The sequence below is a fragment of the Henckelia pumila genome, chromosome 1, assembly GCF_033568475.1.
Source record: "Henckelia pumila isolate YLH828 chromosome 1, ASM3356847v2, whole genome shotgun sequence".
NCBI lineage: Eukaryota > Viridiplantae > Streptophyta > Magnoliopsida > Lamiales > Gesneriaceae > Henckelia > Henckelia pumila.
The window spans coordinates 5845793-5866816 of record NC_133120.1 but is presented as its reverse complement, the minus strand read 5'-3'; positions in this window follow the sequence as shown (position 1 = coordinate 5866816).

The window sequence follows — 21024 nt, the reverse complement described above, 5'->3', positions numbered from 1 at the left end:
TCACTTTGCATGCATGTATACTCATACTCTCGTGCTGAGCGTTTTATGCTCACGTCTCGTACTCTGTGTGTCTGGACACCCTATTCCATGGGGCAGGTTTGCGATTGGACGAGGCGGGTGGATCCAAGAGGGGCTAGGCAGTGATTGATTAGCTGGAGCTTCGTTTAGGTTTTTATTCTGTTGTTTTGGGTTTATACAACTATTCGATTTGGTTGTATTTTATTTTGGATATTTACAGATTCCTTCTCTTGGGATTGTATAATGTTATGGTTTCCGCAGTTGTATTCTGATTTCTGTTTAATTAAGTTAATTGCATGCCTAAGTTCTGTTTAGTAGGTGATCCGGATAAGGGTCACTACATTTATGGTATCAGAGCATGCATGATATTCTTGGGATTTAGATTTTGCATAAGGTAACCGTGAGGTACTTTTGTAGATGGCGAACTAAAATGACCAGAGTAGCCATGGTTGTGGAGGCGGGCACTAGGGAGATGACGATCATGAACGTCGTCGGGACCGTCATCATCGTCGTCGTGATGAGGAATGTTTTAGCGTGCGCCCATTCTTACAGATGGCACCGAAGCCCTTGATTGGAGGTGAGTCTACGGAGGATGCGGAGAACTGGTTAGACCGCATGGAGATGACTTTTTAGACTTTCCACTGCACCGAGGAGCAGAAGATGGAGACCCTAGGCTATCTTCTGGATGGGCGATCTCGTAGGTGGTGGAGGTTTACTTCTGCACCCTTTGTTACGGCGAGAGGAGTGGCCACCTGGGCCGAGTTCTGCACAGCTTTTAAGAAGCTGTATTTTCCTCCTGCACTCCGTCAGTCGAAGGCGGGCGAGCTACTGAGTTTGCGACAGGGATCCATGTCTATTGATGAGTATCAGCGGAATAGGTCTTTCTCTCAGTCGAGGCCTGCTAGTTCTTTGGGTCCCCGTGCCCAATCATTCCAGAAGTCTGGATCTAATTCTTCCTCTGGTTCTGGAGGTGTTGTTCGCTTTTGGAAGAAGGAAAAGTGCGACCATTGCGGGAAGAACCATCCGTCAGACAAGTGCCATAGAGCTTCTGGAGCTTGTTTTCGATGTGGAGAGGTTGTTCATATCCGGAGGGATTTTCCACTATCTGGGGGAGGCGGTTCTGGTTCAGGATCAGGTTCTCAGGCCACCGTTCAGCAGAGGTCGCAGGGACAGTCTGCTGGGAGTTCTCATTTGAGGCCGCGGGCTTCTGGTCAGGTGTTTGCCTTGAGGCATGATCAGGCTGTGGAGGAGAATGAGAAGGTCATTGCAAGTACATTTCTACTTTATAAGATACCTTCTATCGTACTTATTGACACTGATGCATCTCATTCCTTCATTTCTGCACGTTTTGTTAAGAGACATAAGTTACCATGCATTGCACTAGATGTAGTAGTTTTTGTTTCTACTCCGACGGGTCAATCTGCTTTCGCCAAGCGTTTAGTGATGGGTTGCCCTTTAGAGTTCGAAGGGAACTTTCTGTTGGCGAATCTCATGGTCCTTGCGATGGACGATTTTGATTGTATTATGGGGATAGACATGCTGACTACCTATCGAGCTTCAGTGGACTGCTATCAGAGATTAGTACGCTTTCATCCGGATGGGAGTGATAGCTGGTTTTTCTATGGTGAGGGAGCGCGACCTCCGATGCCTTTGGTATCAGCTTTGAGAGCTTGTCGAGCTCTAGAGTCTGGCGGGGAAGGCTACCTTATCTATGCAGTTGATTTGTCCGCTGAGATTATTGGGATAGAGAGTATTCCTGTTGTGGATGAATTCCCAGATGTATTTCCAGATTAGATTCCGGGTTTTCCTCCTTCTAGGGAAGTCGAGTTTGGCATAGAGTTGATGCCAGGTACTTAACCTATTTCTCGAACACCATATCGTCTGGCTCCGTCAGAGATGCGTGAGTTGAAGAATCAGTTACATGATCTGTTGGACAAGGGATACATTCGTCCTAATGTATCTCTTTGGGGAGCTCCTTGGAGAAGGACGGGTCTATGCGGTTGTGCATTGACTATCGGCAGCTGAATCGAGTTATTGTGAAGAAGAAGTATCCGTTGCCTTGCATTGATGATTTGTTTGATCAGCTGCAGGGTACTTCGGTTAACTCCAAGATTGATTTGAGATCAGGGTATCATCAGTTGAGAGTCCGAGATCAGGACATAGCCAAGACTGCATTCCGTACTCGCTATGGGCATTATGAGTTTCTAGTGATGCCATTTGGTTTGACTAATATGCCGGATATATTTATGGATCTGATGAACCTTGTCTTCAGAGAGTATTTAAACAAGTTTGTCGTGGTCTTCATTGACGACATCTTGGTGTATTCGCGTAATGCGGAGGAGCATGTTTCTCACTTGCGAGTGGTACTGCAGACTCTTCGGGACGAGTAGTTGTATGCCAAACTGAGCAAGTGTGAGTTCTGGATGGATCGAGTGGTCTTTCTTGGCCATATCATATCCAGGGAGGGGATTTCTGTTGATCCGAGCAAGATTGAAGTTGTGCTTAATTGGTCGCGTCCAACGACGGTTGCTGAGATCCGTAGTTTTCTGGGTCTAGCAGGATATTTGTAACGCCCCAAAATTATCTTAATGGACTTTATTTGAGATAATCAGAGTTTTTAGAAGTCGAGGGCCGATTCGATTTTGATCAGGGACTAAAATGCAATTTTCGGAAATTTCAGGGGCTGAAATGCAAATTGTGGATTTGTTATATTATTGGAGGCCTTGAATAGTCTCCTCATCACTTCATCTCCTTCCCCATCGCCTCCTCCCTCCATTGTAGCGCCTCCCATGTTCTTCGAACTTCCAGATTTCCTCCCGAGCTCGATCCGTCCGTTGAAATATATTTCTAAAGCCAGATTAGCGATCACGGCTGCGAGAGCTTCGTTCTATAGTAAGTTTTTCTTCGATCAACTAGACTTCTATTTTCGGATGTTGTTAGAATCGATTGAGTTTGGATTATGTTGATCTTGGCAGAGTTATGATCGTTTATTCTCTGTTGGTTTTGAAATAGAGCGTCGTTCGGAATTGTTTTTATTTTTGGAAGATTATTTCGAAATTGGAGATTTTAGATTTGAAGGATTTGAATTGTTTTGATGATATTGAGATGATTATGAGTTTATTGAATTGATATCTTGCTGTCTGCGTTTCCGGTTTGATCAGTTTATAGCCGTTATGCCGTCAGTTTGAGTTTTGGACTTCGTTCAATGTTATGATCGTATCGAGTTTGAGTGAGCTTTTGATGTCGATATTGATCCTTATTGACTTCTTCTGATAGATTGAAGTGAAGTCAGCGGAGTTGCGAGGTAGCAGCTTTGGACAGTTTGGAAGATTGAAGTCGGTACAGTATCGAGTTTCTTATTTATCGATTGAAGAAGTTGTTTGAGCTTTGAATGAGTTTGATAGGATATTGATGATTATCCTTGTTATTGATTTTCAAATTGAAGTACCTTCGAAGCGAATAAGGTAAAAGACGACTTAAACTTGAATGGAACGATTAACACGAATTAGACTTTATTCGAGTGTTCCGAAGAAATCACATACTTGCTTGATTGAATGTTTATTTGAATGCATGAGATTATATATGCATTTATATTGACAAAATCATGTTTGAATGATTATTTGAATTGATGAATGAAAGCATGATGGAATGCTTATATGAACTGATGATTGAAATGATATTAGAATGCATGAGATGACATATGCATTCATATTGAGCCTTGATTCATTTCAATTTGATTAGACGATCTAGAGATTGTAGTTGAGTGACTTGGTTGGAGATTTTATACCTTTTCAAATAAACTCTCTATAATGCTCTGGAGTCTAGAGGATTAAAATATGCCTCGTCCACCTCGATATGGGAGTTCGGTGTAATTGTTGGATATTTTAATCTCGGGATCCCAAACCGAAGAAAGAAAGAAGAATTCTATTGATTATTTGAGTTTGATAATCCAGATGTTTTAAAGACATGCATATCATTTTAATTCAGTACTGGAATGAAGGATTGATTTTACTTGAAGTGATATATGTGAGAATTGATTCATATCATGTTTGATATGGTTGTTGATATTGCATGATAGTCTCTTTTACTGGGAATTGTATTCTCACCGGATTATCCGGCTGTTGTCTTTGTTTGTATGTGTACTTGGCAACAGGTGGGGCAGGACCGAGTCAGAGGCAGCATGGCTAGGTGATTGAGAGGATAGAGTGAGGCCCTTGGTTTTAGGAGTTGAATTGGATTCAAACTCTTGTTGTATTTTGGTGTTGTAAACCCTTAACCAAATCATGTTCTATTAGTTTGGATGAATGTATAACTCTAGAACTACCTTGTATTTGATTATGCATGATTTTTGGATGATTGTTGCATGTTGAATGGTGTTAGTTTGAAAGAATTGGATTTGAATGAGTTGAGCAGCATCTGTTCTTTTCTGCAGAATTGGTGCCGCTCGATCGGTAGGATCTTATCGATCGAGCGAGCACCTTTGTTCAGAGGCAGAGGATGAGTCATTTTGCTGCCGCTCGATCGGTAAGTTTTTACCGATCGAGCGGGCACTGTTCCTTTTAAAAAAAATTTTATTTGTTTTAGTCTTGTTTCTTGTATTGGAATCGTTGTTTAGTTCCGAGATTAGAAGTTTAGAATCAAGACCTAACATTAAGTGGTATCAGAGAGATAAGATTCTTGGACTAAACTAGAGTGAGCGGGTAGATCGAGTCCGCTTGAATTGGCTTCTCGCATGTGTTTGAGTTATTTAATTGATTTATTAAATACAATACGAGCATGATTTATGATTGAGAATTATTTGAATTACTTGGATATGTGATTTAAATTTTAAAGCATGAATTATTTGAGTTACGAACTGTTTCGAGTTACTGGTTGTATTGAATACTCTAGTGATCGTATGAGTATGTCGAGATGAGGTTGTTGGACACCGGATAGATGTATTTGATATGTTGTGTTCTAATCCTCTTGAATCAAATTTTCTACTCGGCGAGTTTTGAACAGGATTCAACTAGTAGCGAACCCGATTGTACAGATTTTTTTTGTGACTGAACTGATGGAAGCATTACTGATGAGATTTCAGTCTGTTAACCCTTCAACTTTGAGGAGTTCTGAGAATGAGTTTGGGTGTGAAAGCTGATTAGAAGAGATCGATCAGTTGTTTGATTCTTTTAAACTACACTGATGAACGACGGATTCAGTTAGTTGGTTACCAACTGCAAGGTATTGCGAAAAGTTGGTTGATATCGAAGAAGAAAGCCTTAAAGAAACAAGATTTGGTTGTTTCGTAGAGTTGTTTAAATCCGAGTTTCTACGACAGGCTTTAGTACTTGCTCGAGGATTCACAGACTCTAACTGCTCTTGACGATGATGAAGCAGGTAACTGTTCGATTCTAGCCTTTCGACTCTGTTGCTGTTAGGTATTGATGCAACTTTTTCTTCTTATTGAGAAGTTAGATTAATACTTCCTCTCCTTTTGAGTATCTGAATTAGTTGCGGTGAGTTTAGTTCGAATTTTTGAACTTTGATTTGATAGGAGTTATTGTACTGAACAGTACTATACTTCGGTTATCAGATTTGATTATATTATCGATGTAGAGCATTAACCGAGTACAGAGCAACCGAGTTTGGTTTCAGATTGTTGCCAGTTTCGGATCCGAGATGATAGACGAGTGGATTTCCTCCAGTAAGAATTCTTGAATTAAGAATTTCTTTCTTATTGTTTGTTGATTACCGTTGGTTACAGAAAGGTGCGGAGGAATGTTTGATGTATGTAGTTGATGTCTTCAATCAGCCCGTGTTGGTTGTTTTAACAGAGATGTTAAGTTGCTGATGTTGTTCTAGTTGAGATTCCAGATTTGCCTCCGAGTCGAGAGGATGAGTTCAGCATTAATTTTAGATCAGACATCATCGACTGATATTCTAAAGGGAAGAAGTTTCAGAGATTGAATTCGGAATGAGGTACGACCGATTTGAATTTTAATCGTACAGATTGAATTGTAATTACATCTGCAATGTTTATTAGTTCTTTGAACCAAATCTTCCAGAGGTTTGTAGATGAGTTCTTGAGTATTCTTATCGATGAATCTTTTATCCTTCGAAGATCCGTACTGATCTTTCAGATTCTTTAAGAAATGTTCGCAGATTTTCATGTCGATCATTTATGCTATTCTTTTGACGTCTGAATATCATGAGACCAAGTGGTATTTTCCTCGATCTTTTCTCTGGGAAGATGGAATTTTATTGAATACCTCAAGACTAGAGCTGTTATGAATTGAGTTGGATCGACGTCCTTATCTGAAATTGAAGATTCTTGGATTTAGCGAGTTCTATCGCGAATCCTTTGAGGAATTTTTATTGTTGATTAGACGAATACTCATCAGATTATGCTCTTCTGTCCAGTTGTATCTTTGATGACCTTTTGAGTGTTGTGCGCTTCTTCTTATTGAGTATTGAGACTTATTTTTGTTCAGAAGAAATCTGTATTATCTTGAGCATCGAAGAAGTTGAAGACGCTCGAGATGCAATATTAGTTTCCGATTTGAATCTCACAGAGATCTTATTGCTTGAAAGATTTCAGTAATCTATTCTGATCTAGGAAGATAGAAGTTTTGATTGTCGCAGTCCGAACTGATTTTGTTTTGGGAGAGAGAGTTTTAGAGGATGATTTATCTGACTGCGAATTTTTATTGTTATTTGGAGAACTGATGGTAACCGCTAAGATCTTAAGTTGTATGATCTGATCTTATTTTATCTACTTCAGTTGTTCTCTTTGACAGATGATTGCTGCACTTCTGATAGAGTTTGGAACAGATGGAATGTTTATCTTGACTCCTTCATTCGAATTCGAATCAGAGTTGATTGAGAAGATTGAGAACGTTTTGGAATCTGATTCGACCTTTCAGAATTCGATGAAGATAGAGCAGATCTGAGTATAATATGAGTTTCAGGTTTTTATTGATGCCTTATTAGCGAATAACTTTCGTTGTGCCAGATGTTTTGGTTTGAGACAGAGTATCAAGAGATTTGCACTTTGAAGTTTATTCAGAGTTCTTCCAGATGATCGGAAGATGTTTGATGAATTGAGGAATCAGATTGAATAGAGGATGATGAAGCATGAAGTTCGAAGTAGGGTTTCTGATGTTTTGAACTGTCAGCAGTCAGAGAGAGAGAGCGATCCGAATTTTTGTTGTACAGTCTATTCAGATTCAGAAGGGAATTGAGATCTCATTTTGTTGATTTTCTTAGCAATGCTACTTTGTTGAGTCTGAGATGAGATGTCACCTGAGTATCGTTGATCGAGTTATGGAATACTCTGTTAAGAATTCTCGATTCTAAGAATTATTGTTTTATTCTGTAGAATGACTGTTTTTACAGAATAGTATGAACGAACTCTCGAAGCTTTACAGTTGATGTTTTGAATTGTAACCTGAACTGGTTGATGTGCCAGTGGTTATTGAATGAATGAAGTTGTTCGGATTGAACTTCTAGATTGGCCCCGATTGTCAGAATGAGTTCGACACTGATTTGAGATCCGAAGTTTTATCTACAGAAAGTTTGTGAAGTGAGCTTTCTCAGAATCGTTTCCGAATTAAGGTATGGCCATTTTGAACTTTTGACAGGCCATTTGATTTGATGAATGCTCCTGTATTGTTGAAGAATTTTCTGTTGACCGAATCTCTCAGAAGTATGAGTTGAAATTAGGAGTTCTTATTGATGAATTCTTGTTTTCTGGATATGAGAATTGTACTGATCTTAAAGAGTTTTTGACAATCTTTTCAGAATTGTACGCCGATCGGTTGTAGACTAATCTCGATGTTTGAAATTTTGAGCGGAACAAATGAATTTCTTTGATCTGTTTATCTGATGATGGAATTTCTGATTATTCGTTCTTCTGTATTCTGAGTTTCAGTACTGATGATCTTGCAGTAATTGGTTTTCTTCTTATAGAGATTTCTGATTTGAATCTTTTTAACTGATGGGTGAATGCAGCAACTGATGTTTAGAACCGAAGAATTTATTCTTATTTCATCTACTGTTTGATTTTGATTGATTGATTGATGGAATCTGCTACAGTTTTTTGTACAGAATGTTTTTGATGAAGAACAGAGAATTGATATCTTGTCAGAGGTTGTCAGATGTCATGAATTGCCGAAGTCTGTCGGTTTAGACATAGATCCTTGATGTTATGGTTCTTTCGGCATAGACTTGGAAGAGAATTTTGTTGTTGATTTCAACTACTTTTGATTCGATACCCTCAGAACCACGGACAGCCAGATCAGATGAGTCGAACTTTAGAAGAATTTCATTGAGTAGTAGTGCTCGATCTAGCACTAGTTGACAGAATTCTTGATGTTCGTGGAAATTTCATGCAACGACAGAGTTTGACGAGTTTTTGGAGGCACATTATAGAAGTTGTGCGAGAGTAGATGATGATCGAATTGAATTTTGAGATTAATTCCCTTTGTCTCTTGGTTTAGAACGTAAGATGATTCGAATTGTGACTGAGTTTAGAAGAATTTTCTGACGACGATGAGTTGACTTTTGATAGACGGACAGAGTATTGATGAAGTAATAGACTAGAGTTTTTGACTTCTCTGATTGATTGAGATGCCGAACTATTTGAGATGAACGATTCAGATTTTGATTGGAAGAAGATTCTGGACTTAGTTCCGAGATGTAAATTCTTATTGCAGTCCTTTGACTTTATCCTCGACCTTGTGATAGAACAGTGATTGATTTCGAGAACGAAATCGATTCTAAGAGGGGGAGAATTGTAACGCCCCAAAATTATCTTAATGGACTTTATTTGAGATAATCAGAGTTTTTAAAAGTCGAGGGCCGATTCGATTTTGATCAGGGACTAAAATGCAATTTTCGGAAATTTCAGGGACTGAAATGCAAATTGTGGATTTGTTATATTATTGGAGGCCTTGACTAGTCTCCTCATCACTTCATCTCCTTCCCCATCGCCTCCTCCCTCCATTGTAGCGCCTCCCATGTTATTCGAACTTCCAGATTTCCTCCCGAGCTCGATCCGTCCGTTGGAATTTATTTCTGAAGCCAGACTAGCGATCACGGCTGCGAGAGCTTCGTTCTATAGTAAGTTTTTCTTCGATCAACTAGACTTCTATTTTCGGATGTTGTTAGAATCGATTGAGTTTGGAGTATGTTGATCTTGGCAGAGTTCTGATCGTTTATTCTCTGTTGGTTTTGAAATAGAGCGTCGTTCGGAATTGTTTTGATTTTTGAAAGATTATTTCGAAATTGGAGATTTAAGATTTGAAGAATTTGAATTGTTTTGATGATATTGAGATGATTACGAGTTTATTGAATTGATATCTTGCTGTCTGCATTTTCGATTTGATCAGTTTATAGCCGTTATGCCGTCAGTTTGAGTTTTGAACTTCGTTCAATGTTTTGATCGTATCGAGTTTGAGTGAGCTTTTGATGTCGATATTGATCCTTATTGACTTCTTTTGATAGATTGAAGTGAAGTCAGCGGAGCTGCGAGGTAGCAGCTTTGGACAGTTTGGAAGATTGAAGTCGGTACAGTATCGAGTTTCTTATTTATCGATTGAAGAAGTTGTTTGAGCTTTGAATGAGTTTGATAGGATATTGATGATTATCCTTGTTATTTATTTTCATATTGAAGTACCTTCGAAGAGAATAAAGTAAAAGACATCTTAGACTTGAATGGAACGATTAACTCGAATTAGACTTTATTCGAGTGTTCCGAAGAAATCACATACTTGCTTGATTGAATGTTTATTTGAATGCATGAGATTATATATGCATTTATATTGACGAAATCATGTTTGAATGATTATTTGAATTGATGATTGAAAGCATGATGGAATGCTTATATGAACTGATGATTGAAATGATATTAGAATGCATGAGATGACATATGCATTCATATTGAGCCTTGATTCATTTCAATCTGATTAGACGATCTAGAGATTGTAGTTGAGTGACTTGGTTGGAGATTTTATACCTTGTCAAATAAACTCTCTATAATGCTCTGGAGTCTAGAGGATTAAAATATGCCTCGTCCACCTCGAGAGGGGAGTTCGGTGTGATTGTTGGATATTTTAACCTCGGGATCCCAAACCGAAGAAAGAAAGAAGAATTCTATTGATTATCTGAGTCTGATAATCCAGATGTTTTAAAGACATGCATATCATTTTAATTCAGTACTGGAATGAAGGATTGATTTTACTTGAAGTGATATATGTGAGAATTGATTCATATCATGTTTGATATGGTTGTTGATATTGCATGATAGTCTCTTTTACTGGGAATTGTATTCTCACCGGATTATCCGGCTGTTGTCTTTGTTTGTATGTGTACTTGGCAACAGGTGGGGCAGGACCGAGTCAGAGGCAGCATGGCTAGGTGATTGAGAGGATAGAGTGAGGCCCTTGGTTTTAGGAGTTGAATTGGATTCAAACTCTTGTTGTATTTTGGTGTTGTAAACCCTTAACCAAATCATGTTCTATTAGTTTGGATGAATGTATAACTCTAGAACTACCTTGTATTTGATTATGCATGATTTTTGGATGATTGTTGCATGTTGAATGGTGTTAGTTTGAAAGAATTGGATTTGAATGAGTTGAGCAGCATCTGTTCTTTTCTGCAGAATTGGTGCCGCTCGATCGGTAGGATCTTACCGATCGAGCGAGCACCTTTGTTCAGAGGCAGAGGATGAGTCATTTTGCTGCCGCTCGATCGGTAAATTTTTACCGATCGAGCGGGCACTGTTCCTTTAAAAAAAAAATTTATTTGTTTTAGTCTTGTTTCTTGTATTGGAATCGTTGTTTAGTTCCGAGATTAGAAGATTAGAATCAAGGCCTCACAATATTATCGACGCTTCATTCTGAACTTCTCTCAGCTAGCTCGATCGTTGACGCAGCTTACCCGCAAGGGTGTGGATTTCGAGTGGTCCTCTGAGTGTGAGGAAAATTTCTGTGAGCTTCGACGACGGTTAACTTCTGCGCCGGTGTTGGCATTACCGTCAGGATCTGGAGGGTATGTGGTATACACTGATGCTTCTCTTTAAGGGTTAGGTTGTGCCCTAACTCAGAATGGCCATTTGATTGCATACGCTTCTATACAGCTGAAGATTCATGAGGACAACTATCCAGTACATGATTTGGAATTTGCAGCCATTGTGTTCGCTTTGAAGATCTGGCGTCATTATCTGTATGACGAGAAATTTGAGATCTTCACCGACCACAAGAGTCTCAAGTATTTGTTCACTCAGGCGGAGTTGAAAATGAGGCAGAGACGTTGGATGGACTTGCTTAAGGACTATGATTGCGAGATTAAGTACCATCCAGAAGCTGCTAATCTCACCGCTGATGCTTTGAGTCGCAAGGTGCGACTATCCGCACTGCAGACTTGTTCGATGTCTAGTGCGATCAGTGACTGTTGTACTTCAGGGTATGTAATAGCCCGTACCCTAATTGAGTAATTAAAGGATTAATGCTAATTAATTGAATTGGGTATCGGACGGATCGGAAGCTCCGAAGGCACGATCGGAAGCTCCGAACAGGATCGGAAGCTCTGATGAGCGATCGGAGGCATCGATGTTATTAAGTCAGGCATGACGTGTGGTTGGATCGGAAGCTCCGATCAGGACCGGAAGCTCCGATCACCCCTATCCGGAGTCAACAAGTGATATTTTTACACGTGGCAGATCAGGATCTTCGGAAGCTCCGATGGCAGGATCGGATGTTCCGATCGAGGTTCGGACGTTCCGATCAAGGATCGGAAGTTCCGATCGTTGTCTATAAATAGAAGGCCGAGGCTTCACTTTCATTTGCCAATTCCGAGTTCTCCTTTCCTTTCTAGTCCTTTTGGAGCTGTTCTAGTCTTCTCAGGCTTGGTCCGGAGGTCGGCGAGGCGTTCGGTAGTCGTAGCGGAGTTGTGCCCAAGTTCTAGAGGCATCGACATCAAAGGGCTAACGACGGACGAAGGTATAGCTTTTTCTTCCTATAAATATTTAGGAGTATGCAATAGCTTAGTTAAGGCTTTTAGAGAACTTTAATGATAGTAGTATCATTTGGCAGTGTAGAGCAGACTATAGGCGTGGACCTAGAGTTGGTAGAGCTTGCACTGTTTTGAGGTACGAAAGTACTATTCGAGATATCCTGACTGAGTATGCATGTATTATGTGACTGCATGATTTATATGCCATGATATTATGCTGCATTCATCTGCATCTTGCTGTATCTCTTTCGAGATGTCTGTTAGTAAGGTTGTACCCTATCCTGTTAGTGGATGGACTTCCATCGATTTGGGTCCCGCGCATCCACGGTTATCTCGGTATGGGAGCCACCTCCTGAAGCGACGGCACAGCGTGCTACATACCAGGGCCCGGTCTGTCTCTGTTATCTGATCCTTGACCTCGAGTCTATAGGGAGTTCACTTTGCATGCATGTATACTCATACTCTCGCACTGAGCGTTTTATGCTCACTTCTCGTACTCTGTATTTTTCTGGACACCCTATTCCATGGGGCAGGTTTGCGATTGGACGAGGAGGGTGGATCCAGGAGGGGTTAGTCAGTGGTTGGCCAGCTGGAGCTTCGCTTAGGTTTTATTACTGTTGATTGGGTTTATACAGCTATTCGATTTGGTTGTATATTATTGGATAAATTACAGATTCCTTTACTTGGGATTGTATAATGTTTATGGTTTCCGCAGTTTTATTCTGATATCTGTTTCATTAAGTTAATTGCATGCCTAAGTTCTATTTAGTAGGTGATCCGGGTAAGGGTCACTACATTTATGGTATCAGAGCATGCAAAAGATTTCTTGGGATTTAGTCTCATCTTGAGGTATTTTTTTTGATGTCAAATCGTGACGACCAGAGTTCTCATGGCAGTGTTGGTGGGCGTTGGGGTGATGCCGACCGGGAGCCTCGTCGAGAACGGCGTCATCGTCACCATGACGACGAGCGTTTCACTGTGCGTCGATTCTTAGCTATGGGTCCTAAGCCCTTAGTTGGAGGTGAGTCTCCGGAGGATGCGGAGAACTGGTTAGACCGCATGGAGACGACTTTTCAGACTTTCCAATGCACCGATGAGCAGAAGGTGGAGACCCTTGGCTATCTTCTGGATGGGCGTGCGCGCAGGTGGTGGAGGTTTACTTCTGCATCTTTTGTTACGGCGAGAGGAGTGGCCACCTGGGCCGAGTTCCGCACAGCTTTCCAAAAGCGGTATTTTCCTCCTGCACTCTGTCAGTCGAAGGCAGGCGAGCTACTGAGTCTGCGACAAGGAGCCATGTCTATCGATGAGTATCAGCAGAGGTTCTTTGATCTGCTATCCTATTGCCCCGAGATTGCTGATAGCTCAGAGATGAAGTATAATCTGTTCCTTCAGGGCCTTAACCCTGAGATCCATGACCGTGTGGCGGTTGGCGACGACATGTCCTACGAGGGTTTGGTGAGCCGTTGTCACCAGGCGGAGGACAGCATTCGGCGGAACAGGTCTTTCCCTCAGTCGAGGCCTGCTAGTTCTTTGGGTCCCCGTGCCCAAACTTTCAAGAAGTCTGGATCTTCTTCTTCCTCTGGTTCTGGAGGTGTTGTTCGTTTCGATAAGAAGGACAAGTGTGATCACTGTGGAAAGAACCATCCATCCGACAAGTGCCGTAGAGCTTCTGGAGCTTGTTTCCGTTGTGGAGAGACTGGTCATATCCGGAGAGATTGTCACTGTCTGGGGGAGGCGGTTCTGGTTCTGGTTCAGGATCGGGTTCTCAGGCCACCGTACAGCAGAGGTCGCAGGGACAGTCTGCTGGGAGTTCCCATTTGAAGCCATGAGCTTCTGGCCAGGTGTTTGCCCTGAGACATGATCAGGCTGTGGAGGAGAATGAGAAAGTCATCGCAGGTACATTTCTGCTTTATGGTATACCTGCTCTTGTACTTATTGACACTGGTGCATCTCATTCCTTCATTTCTGCACGTTTTGTTAAGAGGCATAAGTTACCATGCATTGCACTAGACGTAGTAATGTCTATTTCTACTCCGACGGGCCAATCTGCTTTGGCTAAGCGTCTAGTGATGGGTTGCCCTTTAGAGTTCGAAGGGAACATTCTGTTAGCGAATCTCATGGTCTTGGTGATGGACGACTTTGATTGCATTCTGGGAATAGATATGTTGAGTACCTATCGAGCTTCAGTGGACTGTTATCAGAGATTAGTACGCTTTCATCCAGAAGGGAGTGAGAGCTGGTTTTTCTATGGTGAGGGAGTGCGACCCCCGATGCCTTTGGTATCAGCTTTGAGAGCTTGTCGAGCTCTGGAGTCTGGCGGGGAAGGCTACCTTATCTATGCAGTTGATTTGTCCGCTGAGAGTATTGGGATAGAGAGCATTCCTGTTGTGGATGAATTTCCAGATGTGTTTCCTGATGAGATTCCGGGTTTTCCTCCTGCTAGGGAAGTCGAGTTTGGCATAGAGTTGATGCCGGATACTTCGCCTATTTCTAGAGAACCGTATCTTCTGGCTCCGTCAGAGATGCGTGAGTTGAAGAATCAGCTACAGGATCTTTTGGACAAGGGGTACATTCGTCCTAGTGTATCTCCTTGGGGAGCTCCTGTTCTCTTCGTGAAGAAGAAAGATGGGTCGATGCGGCTGTGCATTGACTATCGGCAGCTGAATCGAGTCACTGTGAAAAACAAGTATCCGTTGCCTCGCATTGATGACTTGTTTGACCAGCTGCAGGGCACGTCAGTTTACTCCAAGATTGACTTGAGATCTTGATATCATCAGTTGAGAGTCCGTGATCAGGATGTAGCCAAGACTGCATTCCGTACTCGCTATGGGCATTACGAGTTTCTAGTGATGCCATTTGGTTTGACTAATGCGCCGGATATATTCATGGATTTGATGAACCGTGTCTTCAGGGAGTATTTGGACAAGTTTGTCGTGGTCTTCATTGATGACATCTTGGTGTATTCACGTAATACGGAAGAGCATGTTTCTCACTTGCGGTTAGTACTGCAGACTCTTCGAGATGAGCAGTTGTACGCCAAGCTGAGCAAGTGTGAGTTCTGGATGGATAGAGTTCTCTTTCTTGGCCATATCATATCCAGGGAAGGGATTTCTGTTAATCCAAGCAAGATTGAAGCGGTACTTAATTGGTCGCGTCCGACGACAGTTGCTGAGATCCGTAGTTTTCTGGGTCTAGCAGGGTATTATCGTCGCTTCATTCTGAACTTCTCTCAGTTAGCTCGACCGTTGACGCAGCTTACCCACAAGGGTGTGGATTTCGAGTGGTCCTCCGAGTGTGAGAAGAATTTCCGTGAGCTTCGACGGTGGTTGATTTCTGCGCCGGTGTTGGCATTACCGTCAGGATTTGGAGGGTATGTAGTTTACACGGATGCTTCTCTTCAGGGGTTAGGTTGTGTCCTGACTCAGAATGGGCATGTGATCGCATACGCTTCTAGACAGCTGAAGCTTCACGAGGACAACTACCCAGTCCATGATTTGGAATTGGCAGCCATTGTGTTCGCTTTGAAGATCTGGCGTCATTATCTTTATGGAGAGAAATTTGAGATCTTCACCGACCATAAGAGTCTCAAGTATTTGTTCACTCAGGGAGCTGCTAATCTCACCGCTGATGCTTTGAGTCGCAAGGTGCGACTATCCGCACTTCAGACTTGTTCGATGTCTAGTGCGATCAGGGACTGTTGTACTTCAGGTTATACCTTCAAGCATAAGAAAGGTATGCAGAGTATCCAGATGTTTGCGATATAATCTGAGCCAGCCTTGTATTCACGGATCCGAGATGCTCAGATGTCTGATTCGAAGACCCAGCGTTTAGCTCGTCTAGCTAACGAGGGTAGCACGTCTGGATTTCATTATCAGTTAGATGGCTTTCTGTGTTTGTCTGGTAGGCTTGTGATTCCGCAGGACGAAGAGTTGCGAGAGGAGATTTTGTCTCAGGCACATCGCACTAAGTTGAGTATTCACCCTGGGAGCAACAAGATGTACAAGGATCTACGTACTCTTTTCTGGTGGAAGGGAATGAAACGCAGTGTTTATCAGTTTGTTTCGAGATGTTTGGTGTGTCAACAGGTCAAGGCAGAGCACCGACAACCTGGAGGATTGCTTCACAGTCTGCCTATTCCTGAATGGAAATGGGAGTTTATCACAATGGACTTTGTGACCTATTTGCCGGTATCTCCGAGGAACTGTGATGCTATCTGGGTTGTGGTGGACCGACTCACCAAGGCAGCGCATTTCATTGCCTATAGCCGGGAGTAAAATGTGGATCGTATGGCACGGTTATACATTCAGGAGATCGTTCGACTTCATGGAGTGCCTGTGAGCATTGTCAGCGATCGGGACCCCAGGTTTACTTCTAGATTCTAGGGGAGTGTTCAGCGTGCGATGGGTACTACTCTCAGTTTGAGTACAGCCTATCATCCGGAGATTGATGGTCAGTCAGAGCGCACTATCCGTACTTTGGAGGATATGCTTAGAGCGTGCGTCATCGACTTTGGTTCAGCCTGGCAGGATCATTTGTCGTTGATCGAGTTCGCTTACAACAACAGCTATCACACTAGTATTGGGATGACACCTTTTGAGGCGTTGTATGGGCGATGTTGTCATACTCCACTCTTCTGGGAAGAAGTGGGGGAGAGACAGGCTGAGGGACCGGAGTTTATCCAGCAGGCGATAGACATTGTTGATCAGATCAAGAAACGGATTAAGACTGCACAGGATCGTCAGGCCAGCTATGCTAATATCAAGCGTAGGCCTTTGCAGTTCGAGGTCGGGGAGAAAGTGTTTCTGAGAGTGTCACCTTTCCGCAAGATTCTCAGATTTGGCCTTAAGGGCAAGTTGTCTCCCAGATTTATCGGTCCGTTTGAGATCTTGGAGAGCATTGGCGATTTGGCTTATCGACTAGCTTTGCCACCGCATCTATCCAGTATTTACGACGTGTTCCACGTATCTCTGTTGCGACGGTATGTGGCGGATGAATCTCATATTCTGCAGCGGTCTGAGGTTCAGGTAGACAAGGATTTGACTTATGTTGAGAAACCTCTTCGTATCCTGGATTATAAGGATAAGGTTTTACGGAACAAAGTCATCCCTTTGGTTTTAGTTCAGTGGCAGCGCCGAGGCACTGAGGAAGCTACTTGGGAGCTTGAGGACAGGATGCGTAAAGACCATCCTGAGTTGTTTTGATTTCATTCTTTAAGTTGTATTCAGTTGCAGACTCTGTAAACGTTTGATTTGAATAAAGAATGTTTCTGATTTTTGTACTTTGCATTCGGTACTTAAGATCTATTTTTGAGGACGAAATATCTTAAGTGGGGGAGAATGTAATAGCCCGTACCCTAATTGAGTAATTAAAGGATTAATGCTAATTAATTGAATTGGGTATCGGACGGATCGGAAGCTCCGAAGGCACGATCGGAAGCTCCGAACAGGATCGGAAGCTCCGATGAGTGATCGGAGGCACCGATGTTATTACGTCAGGCATGACGTGTGGTTGGATCGGAAGCTCCGATCAGGACCGGAAGCTCCGATCACCCCTATCCGGAGTCAACAAGTGATATTTTGACACGTGGCAGATCAGGATCTTCGGAAGTTCCGATGGCAGGATCGGACGTTCCGATCGAGGTTCGGACGTTCCGATCAAGGATCGGAAGTTCCGATCATTGTCTATAAATAGAAGGCCGAGTCTTTACTTTCATTTGCCAATTCCGAGTTCTCCTTTCCTTTCTAGTCCTTTTGGAGCTGTTCTAGTCTTCTCAGGCATGGTCCGAAGGTCGGCGAGGCGTTCGGTAGTCGTAGCGGAGTTGTGCCCAAGTTCTGGAGGCATCGACATCAAAGGGCTAACGACGGACGAAGGTATAGATTTTGCTTCCTATAAATATTTAGGAGTATGCAATAGCTTAGTTAAGGCTTTTAGAGCACTTTAATGATAGTAGTATCATTTGGCAGTGTAGAGCAGACTATAGGCGTGGACCTAGAGTTGGTAGAGCTTGCACTATTTTGAGGTACGAAAGTACTGTTCGAGATATCCTGACTGAGTATGCATGTATTATGTGACTGCATGATTTATATGCCATGATATTATGCTGCATTCATCTGCATCTTGCTGTATCTCTTTCGAGATGTCTGTTAGTAGGGTTGTACCCTATCTTGTTAGTGGATGGACTTACATCGATTTCGGTCCGGCGTATCCACGGTTATCTCGGTATGGGAGCCACCTCCTGAAGCGACGGCACATCGTGCTACATACCAGGGCCCGGTCTGTCTCTGTTATCTGATCCTTGACCTCGAGTCTATAGGGAGTTCACTTTGCATGCATGTATACTCATACTCTCGCACTGAGCGTTTTATGCTCACGTCTCGTACTCTGTATTTTTCTGGACACCCTATTCCATGGGGCAGGTTTGCGATTGGACGAGGAGGGTGGATCCAGGAGGGGCTAGTCAGTGGTTGGCCAGCTGGAGCTTCGGTTAGGTTTTATTACTGTTGATTGGGTTTATACAGCTATTCGATTTAGTTGTATATTATTGGATAAATTACAGATTCCTTTACTTGGGATTGTATAATGTTTATGGTTTCCGCAGTTTTATTCTGATATCTGTTTCATTAAGTTAATTGCATGCCTAAGTTCTGTTTAGTAGGTGATCCGGGTAAGGGTCACTACAGGGTATACCTTCAAGCATAAGAAAGGTATGCAGAGTATCCAGATGTTTTCGATACTATCTGAGCCAGCTTTGTATTCGAGGATTCGGGATGCTCAGATGTCTGATTCTAAGACCCAGCGTTTAGCTCGCCTAGCTAACGAGGGTAGCTCGTCTGGATTTCACTATCAGTCAGATGGTTTTCTGTGTTTGTCTGGTAGACTTTTGATTCCGCAGGATGAAGAGTTGCGATAGGTGATCTTGTCTCAGGCACACCGCACCAAGTTGAGTATTCATCCGGGAATTAACAAGATGTACAAAGATCTACGTACTCGGTTTTGGTGGATGAAACGCAGAGTGTATCAGTATGTCTCGAGATGTTTTGTGTGTCAGCAGGTCAAGGCTAAACACCGACGACCTGGAGGTTTGCTTCACAGTTTGCCTATTCTTGAGTGAAAATGGGAGTTTATCACGATGGATTTTGTGACCCATTTGCCGATGTCCTCGAGGAATTGTGATGCTATCTGGGTTGTGGTGGACCGAGTCACCAAGTTAGCGCATTTCATCGCCTATAGTCGAGAGTACTCTGTGGATCGCATGGCACGTCTGTATGTTTAGGAGATCGTTCGACTTCATCTAGTCAGAAGAGGCATGGTTAGCTTCGAGGGCAAGTAGTAGAAGTGAGACTCGGTTTAGAAGTCGAATTAGCATGTTTATCTAGTTTAAGATTGAAGCATGTTAGAACTCGAACTTGATATGTTTTGTTATTCGAATTAGTTTGTATTCGGATTGTAATCTGAAATCGAAGTATGTTGTTGCTTTATCGATTTAGACTTCTGGTTGTTTTTAGGCCTTCTGAAAGCATGAATTGTTATGGCATGTTTCCCTACACCCTGTTATTGCATTTGTATTTGAAGGCATGTCGAACCAAGCGCGGAATCCTTTCTTTTTTTTTTCTGCAGCCTGAGCTTTTTCTGCCCAGGCCTTCCGCGCGCGGGCGAGGCGTTCCTCTCGCGCGCGCGAGGCCTCCGTTGGGCCTCGGGATCGTTTGCCCGCGCGCGCGCGAGCTTGGTTCCTCGCGCGGGCGCGCGGTGTTTTTTTTTTAAAAAAAAAAAAAAAAAAAACTTTGACTTGTTTTACTCTTGGATTCTTGTTCGCTTAATTGTTGTTTAATCCGAGATTAGTGGTTTAGAATCGAGGTCTCACATTAAGTGGTATCAGAGTGTTAAGATTCTTGGTCGAACTAGAGTGAGCGGGGTAGATCGAGTCTGTGTGCAATGACTCCTCGCATGTGTTTGAATTATTTAATTGTGTACTTAATTCCATGCGAGCATGCTTTATTGTTTGAGCATTATTTGAATTACATGGTTGTGTGATTTAAATTAATAAAGCATGATCTACTTGAGATATAACTGTTTCTGTTCTCGACTGGTATTCGGTATTCCAAGCGGTTGTAAGGGCACTGATGGTAGCATTTGAGATATCTCGTGTGCTAACCTTTGATTATCAGATGGGTCCTCGTCGAGTGATAAACAGAAACACACCACCAGTTATCCCTGCGACTGAGCAAGCTAGCACTGAGGTTGATCAGTTGGATGCTTCAGCAACTCCTATGGAAACCTTGCTGAAGAGGTTTCAGTCGTTCAATCCGCCATTGTTGATGGGTTCAGAAAATCCAGTTGACTGTGAGAGTTGGTTGGATGATATGGATCAGTTGTTTGATTCCATTGACTACACAGATGACCGCCGAATCAGGTTAGTAATTCATCAGCTGCGTGGTGGTGCTAAGAGCTGGTGGATCATGACAAAGAAAGCAATTGAGAGTAGAGGTACAGAGGTTACTTGGACTCTTTTTAAATCTGAGTTTTATAAGCGGTTTTTCCCTATCTCGTATCGTAAGGATAAGGGAGCAGAGTTTGCAAATCTGAGGCAAGGAAATCTGAACATTGAAGAGTACGTGGCTAAGTTCGATAGTCTGTTGCGTTTTGCACCGCTAATTGCCGGAGATGAAGAAGCTAAGGCAGATCAGTTCATCAACGGGTTGAACCCCGATGTCTTCATGTTGGTTAACACCAACAGGCCTAGCAACTTTGCGGATGCCATGAATTACGCAAAGGGAGCAGAAGCAGGCTTGTGGAGGCAAAAAGGTAATCAGGGGGCACCTCAGCAGCAGAGGCAGTATCAGAACCAACCATCTCAGTACCAGAATCAGCCACCTCAACATCAGAACCAGCAGCAGAGGTATGAAGGTGGAAACAGTGGGGGAAACAGAAAGGATCAGTACAAGCAAGAGGTAAACAGTTCAAGAGACAGGGGAACAGTTCGTCCAGTTCCAGTGGTTCGAAGCAATTCGGTTCAGG